The following is a 6,877-nucleotide window of genomic DNA, read 5'->3' on the forward strand; positions in this document are numbered from 1 at the left end:
TGAGGATTGTGAATCCTCCAGCCGCTTAGGCGTCACGTTCTGAGCATCCAAAAGACATTGTGGATCGCCGGTGAACGAAGTCTGTGAAGGTTTGGGAGTCTACCTTGAAGACTTACCAGAGTGATTGGGCGAGGTCTGTGTGACCTTAGCTCAATGGGAATACGGTGAGGACTGGGTGTCCTGAGCTGCGTGTTCAGGACTGGGTGTCCGGGACTGTGTGTCCTTAGGTTTAAATACCTAGCCACCTAACCAGACGTACAGTTGTCACACCAACTGGAACTGGTCCAACAAATCATTGTCTTCAACGAGTCACTGGTTTCATCCTTCCCTTCCTTTACTTACTGTTGGTCCTGGTGAAATTATTGTATGATTGCACTATTTTCTGTCTTCACTGAGTGACTGCTTGTTCTGATCGGCTTCATAATATCTTCCTACCTGATCCTTACTACCTAGCTGATATTAGTCATTGTGCTTTTACTTCATTGAATACTTGACTATGGTTTGCCAAATGTAGTCTACCTTCCGCTGCATCTCTACTCTTAATGGAGCAGTTGGTAGTCTCCGCCGGTCAATTTTCGTCCCACCATTTTCGTCCGGATTTTTTTCGTCGGTTAACCTTCGTAGATTTTTTTTTGGTTCCGTCCACCGCCTCCCCTCCGCTGGTTTTAGCGTCGCGACAGAACCAATCCCTCGCTAGCCCTACCTCCTCTCCCGTCTCCAGTCGCAGCCGCCGCCGCACCCCAATCCAACCCCGCCGCCGGCGATCTCCTCGCCCCCCTGTGCCGTCGCCCCCAACCTTCTATTCCTCTCCCAAGGGAAGGGAAGGGAAGGCAAGGCAAGGGAAGGGAGAGGGAGCGCCCAGATCCACGGCGGCATCAGCGCGCCGTCCTCGACCTGATCCGCGTCCGTCCACGGATGAGAGCTAATCGGCGCAGGAAATCCCCGTCCCCGCGTCCGAGCCCCGCCACCCTCCGCAACGGCTCGACCGCCCATCGACGCGCTGCCCCCGCGGCGCCCGACCAGTTCGGCTCTCGCGGCTGGTGGACGCGCCCTTGCTGTTGCCGACGCCGGCTCGCTGCGCCCCACTGGCCCTCACGCGTCTTCTGTCAATGGTTACAACTCACGTTCCTCTCTATTTTCTCTTTGAATTTTCTTTTGAGCCGGTCAGGAAGCAAGAACATGTCGATTGACATGCCAATTGGAGATGATTTGAGGAATTTTTACGTGTTTGGTAGATGGACTTGAGAGGTCAAGGAGTTTCCATTGGGACATCGGGACATGCTCCTCCATCTCCTCCGGTGGACGACATCCAACATCGCCAGGTAGATTACTGTTTTTGCAAATTCCAGTTCTTGATGTTTAAAACTGGATGATCTGCACCCAACCCCTCTATTGTTCTATTTCTGCTTAAATCTGATTTGGTTGTTCAGTTCATGCACTTATGGACTGAAGAAAAAAAAATGGAAATGAAGAAGAAAAGAATAGCAATATTATCATATGCGAGGTTTGCTTTTAACCTTGGTTCCTAACCAATATTTGCTTCATAATTCTGCCGAGAGATTCACACTGTCATTCATATTATGAATATAGTTCATAACCAGTATTCTCTTTTATCTAATTATATGTACAGAAAGGAGTAATCTGAAGTGAATTCATGCTATGTTAACAGTCTAACAAACATCTTGGAGGTGTGAATGCTTTCTTGGGTCTGACAAGTAATCAATAATTGATGGTATACTGGGATTTTTCTCATACTTCTAGCACTTCCTCATTGACAATAAAGCAAGTAGTATCACAACAAAGGCTATCCAGGTATTTTTTTTCAACTATAATCCTTCCAGCTTTAGGAACTGCTCAATTGGATCTGCACAATCCAACAAAATAAATGTGCATAGTGTCTGCGACACTTTCATCCGATCATCACGAAGGGAGTTGTAGGAGTAAAAAAGTATGTCATACTGTTTTTTCAGTTCAAGCCAAAAGGCTAGGACAGGTAATACTTGTTTTTACAGTACTTGTGCAAAAAGTATGTCATACTGTTTGCTCTAGATGATTTTGATGAATTTTACAACCTTATTTTCAGTTGTTTACCCCAAGAAATGGTCTGCTTTCATGGGGTTTATTGAATCCAGGAAAGAACTGTGAGTAGTAGCGAACCAGACATGAAAAGTTTCAGAGAACTACGAAAACTCCGGTCAGTTTTGTCGGGATCTTGTGACACAGTTCCAGGACTCTATTGACTAAGGAAATGATATATATGTGTGATTTATCCTGTTAAAACTTTTAGTGTTCACTTAGGGGTGAGTGCAACCAGTAACTGAATTTAGACTACGAACTAGAGTATGACAGTAAAGTCAGGAGCATGATGGAGAACACACGGGACATTGAGGACTAATGGTCAACACTTAAATCTTGCTTTACATACAGTTCAGTTCCAAGTAGTCTGATACATAGATGGCGAGGGGAGTGCTGATTTGGGGTTGATTTTGGTAATTATATATTTTCCTTGATGACTGTCATTTTGTTGTCCTACATGTGCTCTATGATATGCATAACAACTTGAGAGCACCTTTGCTTCTCTTGATGTGCTTCGTCATACAGTTTTTTAAAGTGCACAAGCAAGCTTGCGAGTGATGACAACTACTATGACCTACAACCTTGAATCTAGGTTTTTGGGGTTGAACATAGGGGCACAGCGCGCTCTCCCATCTAACCAGTGAAGCGTAATGAAGGAAAAACTACAATATACAAATCGTCACCGTCATTCAGTTTGTCCAAAACTGAGAAAAGCTCTTTAAAAAAACTGGGAAAAGCTCACGTGATGGAATGAGATGAGATTTCAACATCATGATTGCGTTTTATAATTTGAACAACCAAAGTAGATGGTCCCGTCAGCCCGTGTTTGACAATATGAAGGGACAAACTTGTTGATCCATTATTTTGCCAGGAAAATACAATAATTCGGAGGGCTTAAATATGGATAATAGATCTGACATAATCTAGCAAGGTGAGTGACTCAATTGCACATGTGCAAAATGGAAGTTTAAACTTCCTTGAATCTCTTGTAGGGTTTGGGGGAGATTGTCAGCGAGCCACTGATGAAAGTCCTTTTGCGATGACAATGCTAGAGAAGATTTGAAAGATCTTGGTTGGCGTGGGGCAACTTGTGTATTCCTGGATGGGGGCGCCGTCCGGTGGCAGTGGGGTGTGGCAGTTGCCGCAGCTGGGCACAACCGGGAGTCCACCTATCCAGAACACCCAACTATTTCATCCGGTGAACTGCGAAGAGCTTCTGTGTGCATCTCCGTTATATTTAACTACGACAGGCTTATGTTATCTTATCGCGAACTCATTTTTCAGTTTGTGCCCAACGTGACTGCATGTAAATATGTAATACAGCAATTTTGTTCTTCCTTTTTGTTGTTCGATTGACTCAGTATACCATCTCAAATGTCATTCCCTTTATAGCTAGCACATCATCTCCAAAGAATTTATTTAAGTTGAAATCCAGTAATTATATGTTGATCGCATAAGCAGGCTGATGGTGTCTTGGTCGAATTTTTCTATTCCTTCTCTATGGAACTAAAACTGTTCTTTCCTGAATATATTGGATCGCAAAGAACTAAACCTTTGTACAATGTCTTTGGGCATATTCTGAATTTGCAGAATTAGCACAAATCTGAAAGCATATATGCAGCTCCCAGATGTTGCAGGCTAGAGGAAGGGCAGGCACTCATGCGATACCATGTATCTGGTAGTGGTTTCGTTCCCCAGACGCTATGCATTTATTGTCTGGTTTGTTCATATCTGTTAGCTCTATATTAACCTTCTTTTAGTTACTTCCCATGATTTTCTTTGTAAGAAACCCCAGAAATATATATAGGTGTATTTTCCTGTAAAGATGCTAAATTTTGTTGGTCTTATTTATGGGATAGCGGAACCATTTTTGTGTGCACTTAATTGTCAGGTTGGACGCGCCGGGTGTGGGGACACTGCAGGACATGTTTGATCATCATGTCAGTGAATTCTGGCGAGAATGAACCAAGTGAGCTTTTGTAGCTGGTCTATTCAAAATGGATGAACGGACCAGTTAGTGTACATATAAGTTTGCACTCTGTTTTCCTGCTCATTCGTGCAATGTGTTCATGGGAGACTTATTTTAGGAAAACATAAAATAATTTTTCTTTCTGTGCATACTACTCCAGCTTTCAAGTGCCAGGCTTCAATAAATCTGAAATTTCTATCGCTCGATTTGCAGTGTTTATTTTACGGTTACTACTGGGAAATGTTTCCTTTTAATCATTTTTATCTGGTACACACCATTGTAAGTGTATTATTTAAGAAATCAAGTCCATTCTGGAAGAATATTCACTCATGATAGTTTTGAGTTTCGGTAAAGCAGAATGTGTACATTCATTTTAAAATTGTCCAATGGATAATAGATTGTTCCGCATAAAAGAAAATGATGCTTACAAAAAATTATGCTCGATTAGGATGTAACGATGAGTGATGCTACTTGGGATGATGCTCAATTAGGTAGAGGACACATCAATGGTGGGGTAGCCATAGGCATAGCTAATAGGTGGAGTAGGAGAAGATGTACATATGATGGTGATGTGAGCACATACATAGGAGTGAAGCTAGCGAAGATACAACAAGCTTGCTGCGAGAAGAGGAATGGAAGAGGATTTGGAGCAGAGGAGATGGGGGCCATGGTATAAATTTAGAGGATTAGGAAAAGGGTGTGCACATGATGGTGAAATGATATGGAGTAAGCAAATGATAGAACAATGGCGTAGCCGAATGTGACGAGGAGGCGGGGGAAACCGGTCAAGATGGCGTTGAGGTGATACGAACCATGGTGGAATTGTGTCGGAGTAGTAAAAGTTACTCACATGGCAATGTGATGACATGGTGGCTTCAGAGAATCTGATGAGCAAAAGAATATGAAGAAAGATTATAGCTTGTATTCTTAATACATGTGTGACATAGATAAAGAGAGTTAAATGAAACATATTTGATTGATGATTACATTGGTTTGTTATTCTGTAGCAACATGTTTATATGAACTATTTTACCAATGAGAATGCTAGAGCATGGTCCTGTGAAGGAAGACTACTAATAGAATAATAAATTATTTTTCAAAAAGTGGAGAAATTGGATCTGCTTTCTTTCGGGGGAGGGGCGCATCATGGGTGGTGCATGCCTCCTCCCCTTGATGGTGGTGGTGAATTGGCACTAACACTGGGACGTGATCAGGGCGGAGCACGGGGCGCTTGGCGAGGGACTCGTTGGCGGTCCGTGGAGAAGTACAGTGTTTGAAGAGAGGGTGTCATGGCGAAGATGAGGCAGTCATCATCCTGTTTTAAAGAAGAGGGCTCCAGTGAGAAATGTCGAGTGAGAAGGGGAGGTTTTGCCAGGAAAACATAAAGGCTCCTTGTGAAGTGGAGTTTTTTGTGTTGGGACCATGTGTTAGAGATAAGAATAAATTGGGTAACCATATTTCTCCCCAACTTATGGACTGGATTTGGGGGAGCTTGGACTATTGAGACTATTGAATTTTGGGGAGCCTGCTATCGTCCGTTTGACGTCAGCGTAACATACGAGGGAGCAATGAGTTTCGACCTTGAAGACGATGTTAATCCTTTATCTGGTTCATTTATATGCATTGTAGCCCGTAGCGTGTGTGTGAAATAGATGGATTATGGTCCCGTACCCAATAAGATGGATATGTGTGTGTGTTAGAGAGAGAGAGAGAGAGAGATGGGGAGAGAGAGTGAGGAAGAGGGAGGGAGAGAGTGTGTGTGAGGATTTGATGGTAAAAAAGATCGCCAATGTCACTTGATATGTATGAGAATATTAATATTGAACTCTTAAAATTAATGTGGCTCCGTTGCAACGCACGGACATTCTTCTAGTGGTAATAGGTTTATCTCTATCGTTTGTCTTCGAAACTTCCATGTTTTGAAGACTTTCATAAAAATTGCCTATTCACCCCCCCCTCTAGTCGATATAACGCACTTTCAAAGCTAACAGACAAAGAATGGAAGTGCACTGAGAATCGATTTGAGAAGAAACTTAGTTGCTGGAAGGGCAAACTCATGTATATGGAGGCCGTTTAATTCTCATTAATTCGGTTCTCATGAGCATGCCCATGTTTCTCTTGTCTTTTTTCGAAGTACCAGTTGAAGTTCGGAAAAGACTAGAGTTCTATCAATTCCGTTTCTTCTGGCAGAGTGATGATCTGAAGAGAAAGTATAGACTCGCTGAATGGGATATTATTTGTCGATCAAAAGACCAAGGGGGTCTAGGTATCGAAAATCTTGAGGTGAAGAACAGATGTCTTCTCAGCAAATGGCTGTATAAGCTATCTGGTGAGGCGGGGACTACATGGGCACAGATTCTGTGTAATAAGTACCTTCACTCCAAAACTTTATCCCAGGTCACAGTGAGGCCAATGGACTCGCCTTTTGGAAAGGACTGATGAGAGTTAAATCAGTTTTTTTCAATCGGACAAAGTTTGTGATCGGTAACGATACTTCTACGAGATTCTGGGAGGATACATGGCTAGGGGACACGCCTCTCGCGATTCAATATTCTTCTCTTTATAGCATTGTTCAACGGAGAGACGCTTCCGTTGAGACAGTGCTTCAGTCCACGCCTCTTAATATCCACTTCAGGAGAGCGCTAGCCAGAAACCGTTGGGAAGTTTGGCTCCATCTTGTGAGAAGACTGATGGATGTATAGCTTTCTCAACGACCCGGTCAGTTGTGTTGGAAGCTAACTAGGAATGAAGAGTTTACGGTTAAATCCATGTATCTGGATGTTATTAATTCTAGCTCTATTCCTACGTCGAAACATGTTTGGCATGTCAAAA

The 6,877-nt window shown here is 43.0% G+C and overlaps 1 long non-coding RNA gene across 6 annotated transcripts; it reads left to right on the forward strand.

The window, feature by feature from the left end:
• Positions 1 to 646: 646 nt before the first annotated feature.
• Positions 647 to 3,474, forward strand: LOC125509316 (uncharacterized). 6 transcript variants are annotated; one of them, XR_007284043.2, is made up of 4 exons: positions 647 to 1,112; positions 1,236 to 1,322; positions 1,431 to 1,993; positions 2,084 to 3,474. It is a non-coding gene; the product is annotated as an uncharacterized LOC125509316 (long non-coding RNA). The 6 variants fall into 6 exon arrangements; XR_007284040.2 differs by having other exon boundaries at positions 650 to 1,112; positions 1,431 to 1,504; positions 1,631 to 3,474; XR_007284041.2 differs by having other exon boundaries at positions 650 to 1,112; positions 1,431 to 1,504; positions 1,670 to 3,474.
• The last annotated feature ends 3,403 nt before the right edge of the window (positions 3,475 to 6,877 follow it).

Source organism: Triticum urartu, chromosome 5A (assembly GCF_056163025.1).
Source record: "Triticum urartu cultivar PI428250 chromosome 5A, HENAU_Tu73, whole genome shotgun sequence".
NCBI classification, from domain to species: Eukaryota; Viridiplantae; Streptophyta; class Magnoliopsida; order Poales; family Poaceae; genus Triticum; species Triticum urartu.